This window comes from Trichechus manatus, unplaced genomic scaffold (genome assembly GCF_000243295.1).
Source record: "Trichechus manatus latirostris isolate Lorelei unplaced genomic scaffold, TriManLat1.0 scaffold00217, whole genome shotgun sequence".
In the NCBI taxonomy this organism is placed as follows: Eukaryota; Metazoa; Chordata; class Mammalia; order Sirenia; family Trichechidae; genus Trichechus; species Trichechus manatus.
In genome coordinates, this window is record NW_004444153.1 from 614,449 (window position 1) to 631,292 (window position 16,844).

At 37.7% G+C, this 16,844-nt stretch overlaps 1 protein-coding gene across 5 annotated transcripts in view; it reads left to right on the forward strand.

The window, feature by feature from the left end:
• The window catches only part of XRCC4 (X-ray repair cross complementing 4), a 329,420-nt gene that overhangs the window by 101,375 nt on the left and 211,201 nt on the right, over nucleotides 1-16,844 (forward strand). The gene's annotated exons all lie outside the window — the stretch shown is intronic.

Sequence of the window (16,844 nt, forward strand, 5' to 3'; positions counted from 1 at the left end):
ATCCAGTTATGACAGCACCATTTGTTAAAGAGACTGTCTTTTCCCCCATTTAATGGACTTTTGGCCTTTGTCAAATATCAGCTGCTCATAGGTGGATGAATTTATGCCTGGATTCCCAATTTTGTTCCATTTGTCTATGCATCTGTTGTTGTACTAGTACCCGCTGTTTTCACTACCGTGGCATTTTAATAGGTTCTAAAATCAGGCAGTGTGAGGCCTCTCACTTTGTTCTTCTTTTTCAGTAATGCTTTGCTTATCTGGACCTCTTCCCTTTCCAAATAAAGTTGGTGATTTATTTCTCCATCTCCTTAAAAAATGCCGTTGGAATTTGGATTGCGATTGCATTGTATCTGTAGATCACTTTGGGTAGAATTGACATTTTCACAATGTTGAGTCTTCCTATCCAAGAGCAAGGTATGTTTTTCCACTTATACATGTCTCTTTTGTTTTCTTGTAGTCGTGCCTTGTAGTTTTCATTGTAGAGGTCTTTTATATCTCTGGTTAAATTGATTCCTAAGTATTTTATCTTCTTGGGGGCTATTGTAAATGGTACTGATTTGGTGATTTCCTTTTCGTAGTTCTCTTTGTTGGTGTAAAGGAATCCAACTGATTTTTGTATGTTTATCCTGTACCCTGAAACTTTGCTGAAATCTTCTATTAGTTCCAGCTGTTTTCTTGTGTATTCTTTGGGGTTTTCTGTGTATAAGATCGTATCATCTGCAAATAGAGATACTTTGACTTCTTCCCTACCAATTTGGATGCCCTTTATTTCTTTCCTAATTGCTCTGGCTGGGACTTGCAGCATGCTGTTAAATAAGAGTGGTGATAAAGGGCATCCTTCTCTGGTTCCCATTCTCAAGGGGAATGGTTTTGAACTCTCTCCATTTAGGATGATGTTGGCTCTTGGCTTTGTATAAATGCCCTTAATTATGTTGGGGACTTTCCTTTCTATTCCTGTTTTGTTGAGAGTTTTTATCATGAATCAGTGTTGGTCTTTGTCAAATGCCTTTTCTGCATCGATTGATAAGATCATGTGTTTCTTGTCTTTTGTTTTATTTATGCAATGGATTACATTGATTGGTTTTCTAATGTTGACCCATCCCTGCATACCTGGTATAAATCCCACTTGATCATGGTGAATTATTTTTTTGATATATTGCTGAATTCTGTTGGCTAGAATTTTGTTGAGGATTTTTGCATCACTGTTCATGAGGGATATTGGTTTGTAATTTTCTTTTTTTGTGGTGTCTTTACCTTGTTTTGATATCAAGGTTATACTTTCTTTGTAGAATGAGTTTGGAAATATTCCATCCTTTTCTATACTCTGAAATACCTTTAATAGTAGTGGTGTTAACTCCGCTCTGAAAGTTTGGTAGAATTCTACAGTGAAACTGGCTGGGCTGGGGCTTTTTTTTTTGTTGGGAATTTTTAAATTACCTTTTCAATCTCTTCTTTTGTTATAGGTTTATTTAGTTGTTCTGCCTCTTTTTGTGTTAGTTTAGGTAGGTAGGGTATTTCTAGAAATTTGTCCATTTCCTCTAGGTTTTCAAATTTGTTAGAGTATAATTTTTGGTAGTATTCTGTTATGATTCTTTTAATTTCAGTTCAGTCTGTCGTGATATCGCCCATCATATTTCTTGTTCGGGTCATTTGCTTCCTCTCCTGTTTTTCTTTTTTCAGATTGGCCAGTGGTTTATTGATTTTGTTAGTCTTTGCAAAGAACCAGCTTTTGGTTTTGTTAACTCTCTCAATTGTTTTTCTATTTCGTATTCCATTTATTTCTGCTCTAATTTTTATTATTTGCTTTCTTCTGGTGCCCTAGGGCTTCTTTTGCTGTTCTATTTCTATTTATTTTAGTTGTAGAGTTAATGTTTTTATTTTGCTCCTTTCTTCTTTTTGGATGTGTGCATTTATTGCTATAAATTGATGTCTGAGCATTGCTTTTGCTGTGTTCCAGAGGTTGTGGTAAAATGTGTCTTTATTCTTTTCATTCTGTGAATTTCTTTCTTTTATCCTTAATTTCTTCTATAACCCAGTAGTTTTTGAGCAAGGTGTTTTTCAGTTTGCATGTATTTAATTTTTTCTGCTTTCTTTTTCTGTTATTGATTTCTACTTTTATGGATTATGGTCAGAAAAGATACTTTATAATATTTCAATGCTTTAGTTTCTGTTAAGGCTTACTTTATGACCTAATATTTGGTCATATTCTGGAGAATGTTCCATGTTCTTTGGAAAAGAAAGTGTACTTGGCTGCTGTTGGGTGGACTTTTCTATATACGTCTATGAGGTCAAGTCGGTTGATTTGTGGCATTTAGATCTTCTGTGTCTTTATTGAGCTTCTTTCTGAATTTTCTGTCCTTCACTGAAAGTGTGTTGAAGTCTCCTATTATTATTATGGAGTTGTCTATCTCTCTTCTCAGTGCTGTTAGAGTTTGTTGTATGTATTTTGGAGCCCTGTCGTTGGGTGTGTAAGTATTTATTATAGTTATGTCCTCCTGGTGTATTGACCCTTTAATCATTATATAATGTCTTTCCTTATCCTTTGTGGTGGTTTTTACTTTAAAGTCTGTTTTGTCAGAGATTAATATTGTCACTCCTGCCCTTTTTGAGTGTTGTTTACTTGATATATTTTTTTCCATCCTTTGAGTTTTAGTTTGTTTGTGTCTTTAAATCTAGGGTGTGTCTCTTGTAGGCAGAATATAGGTGGGTTGTGTTTTTTAATCCATTCTGCCACTCTCTGTCTCTTTTTTGGTGCATTTAGTCCATTTACATTCAATGTAATTATTGATAGGTATGAGTTTAGTGCTGTCATTTTGATGTCTTTTTTTGTGTGTTGTTGACAGTTTCTTTGTTCCGCTTAATTTTCTGTGCTGAGTCATTTTTCTTTATGTATTTTCTCTTCATCTTTTTCCTTGTTGATTTTGTGTTTCCTGAGTCTTTATGTTTTTCTTGTGTCTTATTTTGATATGTAGGATTGTTGGTTTCCTTTGTGGTTGCCTTATTATTTACCCCTATTTTTCCAAATTTAAACCACTGTCTTATTTCTTTATACAGCCTTGACTTCCTCTCCGTATGAAAGATCTATGACTACATTTTTTAGTCCTTCTTTTTTTGTTTTAATGTTGTCAACTTTTACATATTGACGTTTCTGTTTCCCTATATTCAGTGTTTTACCTTTGATTTATTTTTGTGACTTCCCTATCTGGGTTGGTATCTGGTTACTCTGTCCTGTGTTCTAGTCTTAGGTTGTTATCTGATGTTATCGATTTTCTACCTGGTAGACTCCCTTTAACGTTTCCTCTAATTTTGATTTGATTTTTGCAAATCCCTGTCATATTTGAGAGACAGTTTTGCTGGATATGTAACTCTTGGCTGGCAATTTTTTTTCCTCAAGGGTTATATATATGTCATCCCGTTGCCTTCTTGCCTGCATGGTTTCTGCTCAGTAGTCCGAGCTTAGTCTTATTGACTTTTCTTTGTAGATGACTTTTCACTTATCCCTAGCCGCTCTTAAAATTTTCTCTTTATCTTTGGTTTTGGCAAGTTTGATTATATGTCTTGGTGACTTTCTTTTGGGATGTACCCTGTGTGGGGTTCAGTGAGCATCTTGGATAGATATCTTGTCATCTTTCACAATATCAGGGATTTTTTCTGCCAACAAATCTTCAGCAATTCTCTCTTTGTTTTCTGTTATCTCCCTCCCCGCCCCGCCCCCATTCTGGTACTCCAGTCACTCATAGGTTATTCCTCTTGATAGAATCCCACATTATTCTTAGAGTTTTTTCATTTTTTTCAGTGTTTTATCTGATTTTTCCCCAATAAGTTGGTGTCAAGCACTTTATTTTCAGTCTTACTAATTTTGACTTCCATTGCCTTAGTTCTGTTCTTACGACTTTCTATTGAGTTGTCTAATTCTGAAATTTTATTTTTAATCTTTGGATTTCTGTTTGCTGTCTCTATGGAGTCTTGCAGCCTGTTAAATTCGTAATTATGGTCTTCTGTAATCTTCTAAATTTCCTCTGTTGGTCTGTCTCTTGTTCCTTGGCTTTTTCTGCATTTGTCTGATCTCCTTCCTGATCTCTTGAAAAGTTCTATGTATTAATCTTCTGAATTCCACTTCTGGTAATTTCAAGAAGTTGTCTTCCTCTGGAAGATTTCTCAATTCTTTGTTTTGGGAGCTTGCTGAAGCCATCATGATCTGCCTCTTTACGTGATTTATTATTGAGTGTTGGCTCCAAGCCATCAATAAGTTTTTATATTTATTTACTTTATGTTTGTTTACTGTGCCCTAGCTTCTTGTTTTATTTTGTTTTGATATGCCCAAATAGGCTGCTTTTGTGACATAGTTTGATTATTGGCACCTTTGAAGCTCTAATGTCCTGTCACCAGGTGATTAGATCTGTTACTAGGTATGTGAGCCCAGAACTCCGTTTTCTTATATGGATTCAGCTCAGGTGTCCAGGTAGTCGGTCACCACCTGTGTTTTGCTAGCTCTCACCTATACTTCTAGATGGGCAGGGGTGATTAGAGTAGGCACAGATATCTGCCTGCAGTAAGCAGTCATATGCTGAGCAAAGCAGGGGGCTGACGGCTCCCCCTGCATATCTGGAAGGAAAGCGTGTCCCTGTTCCCTAGAGCGCATAGGTGTGTGGGTTTTGCAGACAGACTGTGGGTGCGCAGTGCTATTGGCTGTGAGGACTGCGAGGTACCACTTATTCTTGGACCCCTGTGGTGGGTGGCTAGGTGACTTGGGTGGAGCCAACAGTCCTCAGGCCCCTGATGTGGGTAGGTGAGGACCCTGCTTAATGGGCAGAGTGGTGTCAAATGTCATGAACTTGCCACTCCACCATATAGCTGATACAGTTGAAGTCTGGCTTCAAGTATATACCCAGTTGTACTGTGCTAATAGGGGCCTATTCTGTTGAAATGGGCCTACACAGGTGTATGTAGGGGTGAAAGGCATTCAAAGTCCTTAGACCTCATATGCCTGTTCCCAGGCAAAGGAGCTGAGCTTGCTCTCAGTTCCTAGCTTAGGTGAGCTGGCAGATTATTTTTTCCTGTTTGTTAATTTGTTAATTTGGCCCAGGGCGAGTGATAGGTCCTACTTCTGGCCCAGGGGATGCAACAATCGCTAATGCCGGCCCAGGACTCGGTGCAGAGCAGAGAGGGAGCAAGTGAATGTGAGAGAGGTTCTTCCCAAATGGGGTGTTTCTTGATCCATGTGGTAGGTTAAACATATGTACTTATCTTTTGCTGATTGAGCACCACTTTTCACTTGCTCTAGAAGACTGAGCAGACTCTCTGCTGGTCAGTCTCTCCTAACATGGAAAATAGGTCTTGAACGCCACTACTTACCTTACCGCGTGCACCAGCTGATCCGGCCTGCAGGGCGCTGGCTCCTGCTGGGTCAGGTCTGGCAACTCCTTGCTGCTTCTGAACCATCTCTCCCTCCACCTGCCACTCAGTCCAATTCCTCTACTTTGCCTTTGATGTTCAGGGCTCCTAGATTGTCATATGTAATCGATTCACTTGTTTTCTCGAGTCTTTGTTGTAAGAGGGAACACAGGAAGCATCTTACTAGTCCGCCATCCTGGCCCCGCCTCCTCCATCTTCTTTTTATGCTACCTGCGTCATTTAGTATTTTCCCTGTAGAATCCTTCACCGTTGCAACTTGAGACTTGAATTTTTCTTCAGTCCTTTCAACTTAACAAATTCCAAGCATGTTTTTCTGTTTTGGTTTCTAACTCCAAGTCTTTGCACATTTCATTATAATACTTTACTTTTTCTTCTTCAGCCTCCCTTTGAAATGTTCTGTTCAGCTGTTTTACGTCATCCTCATACATCTTCTGTCAGTTTGTCGTACTGTAGTGGCTTTTTTGTTGCTGTGATGCTGGACACTATGCCACTGGTATTTCCAATGCCAGCAGAGTCTCTCATGATGGACAGATTTCAGTGGAGCTTCCAGACTAATATAGACTAGGATGAAGGACTCGCTGGTCTACTTCTGAAAAAATTGGCCAGTGAAAGCCTTATGAATAGCAGTGTAACACTGTCTGGTATAGTGCTGGAAGATGAGTCCCTCGGAATGGAAGACACTCAAAAGATGATTGCGGAAGAGCTTCTTCCTCAAAGTAGAATCAGTCTTAATGACATGGATGGAGTCAAGCTTTCGGGTCATTCATTTAGTGATTTGGCATGACTTAAAGTGAGAAGAAACAGTTGCAAACATCCATTAATAATTGGAACATGGAATGTACGAAGTATGAATCTAGGAAAATTGGAAGTCATCAAAAATGAAATGGAATGCATAAAGGTTGGTATCCTAGGCATTAGTGAGCTGAAATGGACTGGTACTGGCCATTTCAAGGCAAACTATCATGTGGTCTACTATGCCAGGAATGACAAATTGAAGAGAAATGGCATTGCTTTCATCATCAAAAAAAATTTTCAAGATCTCTCCTGAGGTGCAGTGCTGTCGGTGATAGAATAATATCCGTACGCCTACAAGGAGGACTAGTTAATACAACTATTCAAATTTACCCACCAAACACTAATGCCAAAGACAAGGAAACTGAAGATTTTTACCAACTTCTGCATTCTGAAATTGATCAAACATGCAAGCAAGATGCATTGATAATTACTGATGATTGGAATGCGATAGTTGGAAACAAAGAAGGATTGGTAGCTGGAAAATATGGCCTTGGTGATAGAAATGATGCCAGAGGTCACATGACAGAATTTTGCAAGACCAACAACTTCTTCATCGTAAATACATTTTTTCAGCAACATAAAGGGTGACTCTACACATGGAGCTCTCCAGATGGAATACACAGGAGTCAAATCGACTATATCTGTGGAAAGAGATGATGGAGAAAGCCAATGACATCAGTCCGAATAAGGCCAGGGGTCAACTGTGGAACAGACCATCAGTTGCTTATATGCAAGTTCATGTTGAAATTAAAGAAAATTAGAGCAAGTTCACGAGAGCCAAAGTATGACACTGAATCCCACCTGAATTTGGAGACCATCTCAAGAATTGATTTGATGCATTGAACACTAATGACTGAAGACCAGACGTGTTGTGGAATGACATCAAGGAAATCATACACAAAGAAAGCAAAAAGTTATTAAAAAGTCAGGAAAGAAAGAAAAGATCAAAATGGATGTTAGAGAGGACTTTGAAACTTGCTGTTGAACGTCTGGTAGCTAAAGCGAATGGAAGAAATGATGAAGTAAAGGAGCTGAGCAGAAAATTTTCCTTGCTTGGCTAACTCTTATTTAGCCTTCGTGTCTCAGCCTGCTGTCACTTTACTCTGCTAAATGAATTCCCTTGCTAGGTACCACTACAACACTCAGCATTTTCCCAACATAACACCCATCATACTTTCATGTAATTGCTTATTTAATTATCCTTCTGCTCTTTGAGATTATAAATGTCATGAGAGCAGGAAGCAAGTTTACCTTTTTTATATTGCCTGGTCATTCTCTTGTAAAATGTTCAGCACATAGCATATTCTCAGGTAAGTATTGAAGTGCAGACCCTAATTCCAATATCCCAGGCTCTGACCATAATGTCTTAACTCCACATCACTCCTGTTCTCTGACACCCATTACAACAGCCTCCCCTATACAATGACCATCTGTTTTCTGAAGTCCATTTTTTTCCTGCAAAGCTGAGCCTTATTGAATGAAAGTATAAAAGATTTAGAGTGAGATCCATGAAGAGTAAGAGAGAATGATGCCTAGGGCAAATCTGAAAAAGAATTTCTTCAAATAGTAGGAGCAGCTCTTTTTCTGAAATATGAGGTAAGAACGTGATGGTCGTTAAACTAATGAGGGATAGTTTGAATGCAAGAAATGGAAGCCTACTCTATTTTATCTTTTAAAAAAGCTGAGGGTAGGGGTCGGGATGCTGTGGAATATATCATGGAGTCACAAGGACATGATGGAACCCAATGACATTAAATAGAGCTGTGACTTATACTTAGGGTCATAAGTATACTGTCTTTCAATTTCTGAGTGTCTACTCCAGTGTCCTGCTTTTCTTCACAGACTGACTTGTCCACTTCATTTTTGTCATGATAAAAAAAAAAAAAAAATCCCAGCTTTGTATGAACCCACTAGAACTCAATACTAACCAGTTTACATTATTAACAGAGAATCTAGTAGGCTCAGCCCACCATAAGTTGATTTTTCCAGGGTCAGACATCTGACCCTTGTCCACTCAGCTCAGGCCACAGGAATTCATGAGATACAAATAGGGCATCCTGGACTATGAGGTGGTGGATTCTGTAAGAAAAGGATTTAGAAAGGGAGGATATAATTAAACCTTTAGTTAATAGAATATAGATATAAGGGTGTGGGTATCAAGAATTTGAGGGAGTTCATGCTTGATTACCTGGAATGTTTCACTGAATTAGAAAGCAAGGTCATCTGCTAATGTAAAAAAAAAAAAAAGTGAAGATGATGGTGAACGTTTGGAAAAGCCGATGCAAAAAGTAGTTGCAAGATCTTTCTAGGAAAAAAAAAAAATGCTCTGAGGAGTAGCTGGTAGTAGTGGTAATGAATTTTTAGCATTTCTCTAGCAACCAGTGTCCATTTACCTAATTGTGGAAATGAGAAGGCAAATGTTTGTGTTGATCCAAGTTGAAAAGTGGTTGTAGTTGAGGATGCTATTAAGAAGGTTGTTGGAGAAGGATTCTATGGAATCTTGATTAGATAGAGGGGCTCACCTTTGCAGGAAAAAAATGGACTTCAGAAAACAGATGGTTATTATATAGGAGAGGCTGTTGAAATGGAAGTCAGAGAACAGAAGAGATGGGGAGTTAAGACATTATGATCAGAGCCTGGGATATTGGAATTAAGATTCAGAGGAAGTCAGGTATATGGAGGAACAAACTAAGCTAAGACTATGCTTTTTAAAAAAATCTCAATGGCTCAGGGTCTTAAATGAGTACTGAGAAGCAGGTCCACAATTTTGTATCTAGAGAGAGATGTAAGTGTCACTCTCCACTTTGGCAGAACCTCAAAAACTTTCCTGCTAATTTCAAATACGACTTTGTATTCTCGGTAACTACAGAATGAATCCATTGAATAGCATTTTTCATTATTATTTAGGACGCTTTAATGTGTCAGTGAGAAATAATGATTTTGCTTTTAGCATAATTAATGTTTAGAAGTTCTTCTAGCTGGTATTTGGCTGGATATCATTAGCTTTTCTGGGAGGCTGTTTTTGCTTGGAATATTAAAGAGCCATGTTATCAGACTATAAAAAGGTACTTGGCTTTCTTTTGACTACATCAACAATGAATGTTCTGCAGCCATAGCAAATAACCTAAAAGTAGATCCAGTTGACCTTATCACAGACATTTATGTAACAATATTTGATATTACCAAACCAGAAAAACATTTGCAAAATTTGTGACAAAATATTCATTCAATTAACCAACACTTTTTGAATCCTTACTATTAGCTGGGTAGTCTGCTGCTAGGGATACAGTAGAGAACTTTACAACAATGTGTCAGTATTCATGGGGCTCATATTTGGGGTTAGGACAATGAATGTTTACAAATAAGATGATTTTAGATAATGACAATAGCTTTGAAAATTATAAAACATTGTTTCTCAATACCTGGACTATTTGTATTTCTTCCCTTTCTAGGACTGTTTGGAGAACTCTAGGATTCTAGGATTATATCCTGGTTAGGGTGATCAAGAAAGTTTCTCTAAAAGGTAATATTGAACAAAGGCTTGAATAAAGGAAAGGAGGAAGCCATGCAGCGTTCAGAGGGAAGAATATTCTAGGACGAATGTGCAAAACTCTGTATAGGTTCCTGTTGACACTGTAACAGATTACCACAAATTTAGTGGTTTAAAACAACACAAATTTATTCTTTTATACTTCTGGAGGTCAGAAATCTGAAGTGAGTCTTATGGGGCTGAAATCAAGGTGTTGCCAGGGCTGACTCCTTTTGGGGGCCCTAGGGGAGAATCCATTTCCTTGTCTCTTCCGGCTTCTAGAAGCTGCCAGCTTGTGGCCACATCACTCCAATCTCTGCTTCTGTCATCACATCACCTTCTCACTCTAAATTCTACACTTATAAGGACACTTGTGATTCCACTGGGCCCTCTTGGATAATCCAGGATAATTCTCCATCTCAAGATCCTTAATTTAATCACATCTGCAGAGTCCCTTTTGTCATATAAGGTAACATATACAAGTTCCGGAGATTTGGACATGGAAATCTTCGGGGCCTCTATTCAGCCTACTACAGATAACAATCAAAAAGTCTAAACTTCATCAGTTACTTTAGATGTAGCAACTAAGTATCTTTAAACTCATTTAAAAAATATTTAGTTATTTACTAGATACTAGATTCTATGATTAACAAACAGGGCAAAAGAAATAACAGAGATGAATATACAGTATATTTTTTTCATTTTTAATTATAACTCCCCTAGGTTTATAAATCCCCTAGATTTTACTGTATTTCTTATGAGCCAGGTCATCTCTATTCTAAGGCTGTAATGGAATGAACATTTATTTATAGTCCTTCAAGGTAAATGTAACTTCTGAAATTATACAGCATTTCTTTACCACATATACACACATATTGACACTTAAAACAAAACAAAACAAAAAAAAACCCAGTCAGGTGTTTATTTTAAAGAGTTTTTGCTCTCAAGGATTTCTTAGTCCCACCAATGACTTTTGCAATTATGACAACCAGACTAAGAATTCTTAGATGGTACTTATATAGCAGGGCCTTAAAATGTTAATAATTTGTACCACTGTAATTACAATTCAGTATACCTTTCAGTTTTAGATTATTGCATTTTAACTGTAAAAACGTACACCATCTAAGATACACAGAGCTTTGATGATGCAGTTGTCTTGAGATATTCAAGCATTTTTTGTTATGAACTCTAAGAAATTTGTGGCAAGAAAATATTATAGTTGGAGACTGAGATGAGTAGATTCATAAATATAGCTCTCTCACCTGTTTAGAAGGAGTCTTCTCAGTATCCTTTTCTCAGCTCCACCTACCTTAGAGGAGCACCGGTGGCGCAGTGGTTAGCAAAAGGTTGGCAGTTTGGATCCACCAGCTGCTCCTTGGAAACCCTATGAGGCAGTTCTACTCTGTCCTTTAGGGTTGCTATGAGTCAGAATCAACTGTTCCACAACAGGTTTGGTTTGGTTTTTGCTTTTAACTACCATAGACGATAAATGTGACTGGTTGTCAACTTAGATATGTTACTGCTTTAGGAAGTTAATTTGTAATAATCTTTATTTAAATCTAAAAGGAACATTTCAGCAGTTCACTGAACCAAAGAGTACAAAATACACGTATAGTTGACTCAAAATACCTATAGTTGATGAACAACATAACTAATATTTTATTCATTTTTTTAAATTAAATAGTTTGACTGATTCCCTTTATTACTGTTGTTGTTGTTATTAAGTGTCCTGGAGTCAGTTCCAACCCATAGCAACCCTAGGTACAAAAGAATGAAACACTACCAGGTCCTTCGTCATCCTCACAATCATTGCTATGTTTGAGCCCATTGTTGCAGCCACTGTGTCAATCCATCTCGTTGAGGGTCTTCCTCTTTTTCGCTGACCCTCTACTTTACCAAGCATGATGTCCTTCTCCAGGGACTGGTCCCTCCTGATAACATGTCCAAAGTACATGAGACGAAGTCTCGTCATCCTCGCTTTTAAGGAGCAGTCTGGCTATACTTCTTTCACAACAGGATTGTTCGTTCTTTTGGCAGTCCGTGGTATATTCAATATTCTTCGCCAACAGCCTAATTAAGAGGTGTCAGTTCTTCTTCGGTCTTCCTTATTTATTGTCCAGCTTTCGCATGTATATTATGTGATTGAAAATACCACGGCTTGGGTCAGACACACCTTAGTTTTCAAGGTGACATCTTTGCTTTTCAACACTTTAAAGAGGTCTTTTGCGGCAGATTTGTCCAGTGCAATGCGTCTTTTGATTTCCTGACTGCTGCTTCCATGGATGTTGATTGTGTATCCAAGTGAAATGAAATCCTTGACAACTTCAGTCTTTTCTCCGTTTATCATGATGTTGCTTATTGGTCCAGTTGTGAGGATTTCTGTTTTCTTGATGTTGAAGTATAATGCATACTGAAGGGTGTGGTCTTTGATCTTCATGAGTGAGTGCTTCAAGTCTTCTTCACTTTCAGCAGGCAAAGTTGTGTCATCTGCATATCACGGGTTGTTAATGTGTCTTCCTCCAATCCTGATGCCACGTTCTTCTTCATATATTCCAGCTGCTTGGATTATTTGCCCAGCATACAGATTGAACAGGTATGGTGAAAGGATGCAACCCTAACACACACCTTTCCTGACTTTAAACCACGCAGTATCTGCTTGTTCTGTCCGAACAACTGCCTCGTGATCTGTGTACAGGTTCCTCATGAGCACAATCAAGTGTTCTGGAATTCCCATTCTTGGCAATGTTATCCATAATTTCTTATGGTCCACACAATCGAATGCCTTTGCATAGTCAATAAAACACAGGTAAACGTCTTTCTGGTACTCTCTGCTTTCCGCCAGGATCATCTGACATCAGCAGTGATATCCCTTGTTCCATGTTGTCTTCTGAATCCGACCTGAATTTCTGGCAGTTCCCTGTCAACATACTGCTGCAGCGCTTTTGAATGGTCTTCAGCAAAATTTTACTTGTGTGTGATATTAATGATATTGTTCAATAATTTCCACATTTGGTTGTATCACCTTTCTTTGAAATAGACAATATGGATCTCTTCCAGTTGGTTGGCCAGGTAGCTGTCTTCCAAATTTCTTGGCATAGACGAGTGAGCACTTCCAGCGCTGCATCTGTTTGTTGAAATGTCTCCACTGATATTCTGTCAATTCCTGGAGGCTTGGGTAGTCCCTAGTATATTCAATATTCTTCACCAGTACCATGATCCAGAGGCATCAGTTGTTCTTTATTCATTGTCCAGTTGTAGCATGCATATAAGGGGATTAAAAATGCCACGGCTTGTGCCTTAGGCTTCATCTAGACATCTTTGCTTTTTAACACTTTAAAGAGGTTGTTTGCAGCAGATTTGCCTAATGCAATATGTTTGATTTCTTGACTGCTGTTTTCACAGGTGTTGATTGGATCCAAGTAAAATGAAATCCTTGACAACTTCAATATTTTCTCCGTTTATTGTGATGTTGCTTATTGGTCCAGTTGGAAGGATTTTTGTTTTCTTCAGGTTGAGGTGTAATCCATTCTGAAGGCTATATAGTCTTTGATCTTTATCAGTAAGTGTTTCAAGCCCTCTTCACCTTCAGCGAGCAAGGTGATGTCTTCTACGTATCATAGGTTGTTAAATGAGACTTCCTCCAGTCTTGATGCTGTGTTCTTTTTCATATAGTCCAGATTTTAGAATTATTTGCACAGCACACAGATTAAGTATGGTGAAAGGTTACAGCCCTCACACACACCTTTCCTGATTTTAAACCACACAGTATCCCCTTGTTCTGTGTGAACGACTGCCTTTTAGTCTATGTACAGATTCCTCATGAGCACAATTAAGTGTTCTGAAATTCCCATTCTTTGCAATGTTATCCACAATTTGTTATGCTCCACAGAGTCAAATGCTTTTACGTAGTCAGTGAAACACAAGTAAACATCTTTCTGGTGTTTTCTGCTTTCAGAACAAGCTCCATCTTATATATGCAATGATATCTTTTGTTCCGTGTCCTCTTCTAAATCCGGCTTGAATTTCTGGCAGTTCCCTGTCGATGTACTGCTGCAAACGTTTTTGAATGATCTTCAGCAAAATTTTCCTTGTGTGTGATATGAATGATATTGCTCAATAATATCTGCATTTCATTGGATCACCTTTCTTTGGAATGGGCACAAAGATGGATCTCTTCCAGTTATTTGGCTTGGTACCTGTCTTCCAAATTTCTCAGCATTGTTGAGTGAGCGCTTCCGGCGTTGCATCCATTTGTTGAAACATTTCAGTTGATATTTCATGAATTCCTGGAGTCTTGTATCATAGATTGAATAGTGTCCCCCCAAAATATGTGTCAACATGGCTAGGCCATGATTCCCGGTATTGTCTAATTGTCCACCATTTTGTGATCTTATGTGATTATCCTGTGTGTTTTAAATCCTAACCGTTATGATGTTAACGGAGCGCTGGTGGTGTAGTGGTTAAAATCTCGGCTGCTAACCAAAAGGTCAGCAGTTTGAATCTGCCAGCTGCCTCTTGGAAACCCTATGAGGCAGTTCTATTCTGTCTTCTAGGGTCGCTGTGAGTCAGAATCAACTGGAGGGCAATGGGTTTGGTTTATTTTTTTGTTTTGGTATGATGTTAATGAGGCAGGATTAGAGGCAATTATGTTAATAAAGCAGGACTCAATCTATAGGATTAAGTTGTGTCTTGAGGCAGTCTCTTTTGAGATATAAAAGAAGGAATAGAGGAGGTAGGATAGGACCTGATGCCACCAAGAATGAAGAACCAGGAGGGGAATACATCCTTTGGACCCAGGGTCCCTACACTGAGAAGCCCTTGACCCAGGGGAAGATTGATGACAAGGACCTTCCCTCAGAGCAAACAGAGAGAAATGCTTTTCCTGTAGCTGGCACCCTGAATTCAGACTTCTAACCTCCTAGACTGTGAGAGAATAAATTTCTGTTTGTCAAAGCCATCCACTTGTGGTTTTTCTTTTATAGCAGCACTGTATGTCTGCGACACCTTGTTTTTCACCAGTGCCTTCAGTGTAGCTTTGATTTCTTCCTTCAATGCCATGGATTCTTGTTCATATGCTACCTCCTGAAATGGTTGAATATCTACCTGTTCTTTTTGGTACAGTGACTCTGTATATTCCTTCATCTTTTTTTGATGCTTCCTGTATCATTAAATATGTTAACCATAGAATTCTTCAATTCTTCATTACGACAACTGTGTACATACAACTATGTTTTTCTCTACTATAAACAAAATATGCTGCATTATAAACTATATCGGATAGGATTTCATCTATTTTTAAGTGTACACATGTCTAGAGAAGGCTAAGCTTTTCTATGATATGAATAAATTTAAAAACATACTCAAAAAATTGAGTTTTTTTATCTGACCAGTATTTGCCTATTGATAACATCAAGATATCTTCATTTCCTTTCCTCTAGTGTCACATCTTGGTTTTCAGGATAGTAATGATTACAAAGTTGTTCAGATTACTTTGAGAATGTATCAGAACTCGAACTCTTTCACTGATATGTTCTAAACAGGATATCAAATTACACCTTGATAATCCTCCTCTCCCCAGCAACATTCAGAATGGCCACAAACCATTCCTCAGGAATTGGTTACTAATTATTCATAGAGTTTATTTCGTATATATAAGGAATACTGTTATGTTCTCTTTTATTTGTGTGGCTACTCCAAGAACCTGAATACTGAGTATATAACTTTATATCTATTAAAGAAAAAAAAATTGCCATCAACTCAATTATGACTCATAGTTACTCTGTAGGACAGAGTAGAACTGCCCCATAGGGTTTTCAAGGCTGTAAGTCTTTACCGAAGCTGACTGCCACATCTTTCTCCCATGTAGCAGCTGGTGGTTTCGACTTCTGACCTTTCAGTTAGCAGCTGAGCGCTTAACCACTGTGCTACCAGGGCTCCTTTTTTCACACCTATTTCTTCTTTAAAAAATAAAATCTCTTTAGGTTTTATCAATCCTGTGTATTATCACAGCACCGAGTACTATTAAACAATTTTTTTTTTTACCCTTTTGTATAGGTATCTTTATTTATACAAATCGAACTCTCAAGAGTAGGATTACTGGAGCAAAGAAAATGTTTATTTTTAATTTTTATAGATACTGCCAAATTGCTTTCCAAAAGCACTGTACTACTTTCCAAAAGCACTGTACTAATTCATGCTGATATCAGCAGTGCATGAGTGCCATATTGTCCACATCTCTATCAGCAATAAGTTTTATACATCTTTTCTCCTCATGTGATGGATACAAAGGGCACTTTCTTGTTACTTTTATTTGCATTTTCCTAACACCAAAGAAGTTGAGTACTCTTCTGTAGTTTTCACTGGCCGTTTATGGTTGTTGTAGGAATTGTCTTTTCACGTATTTTTTTTTTCCTACTGGTGTGTATGTATTTTGTTGTCAATTTTTTATCAATTTAGTTTTAATATATTCTAATCTTTAATCTAACACGTGTGTAGAATTTTATTTCTTTTGACTTACTATTGATTTAAAAAAAAAAGCAAATGAAGAGGTTTAATTTTTATACTATCCAATATCTCTGTCTTTTCATTAACGGTTGGGGGTTTATTATTTTAGTTACAAATGTTTCCCAAACCTTTAGGTTTTAACATATTGTCTCCTAACATTTCATTTAAGATTTAAAATATATACATTTATGTTTTTTATCCAAGCTAGAAAATTTTGTGAGTATGGCATGAAGTAGATGTCTAACTTTCCTTTTGCTCTAATTTTTTTAAGTTTTTTTTTTTTTTAATTGTACTTCAGGTGAAGGTTTACAGAACAAATAGTTTCCCATGAAACAGTAGTACACATATTGTTTTATGACATTGGTTAACCACCCCACCACATGTCAACCTTCTCCCTTCTCGACCTTTTTTTTTCTTTTTTTTTTGGTGAAAATATGCATAGCTAGAGAGAGATACCATATCAAAAATTTCTACATGCACAGTTCAGAGACATCGACTACACTCTTCCAATTGTGCTGCTGTTCTCACTTTAGATGAAGGTTTACAGAACAAAATAGTTTCTCACTGAACAGTACACATTGCCCTATGACAATGGTTAACA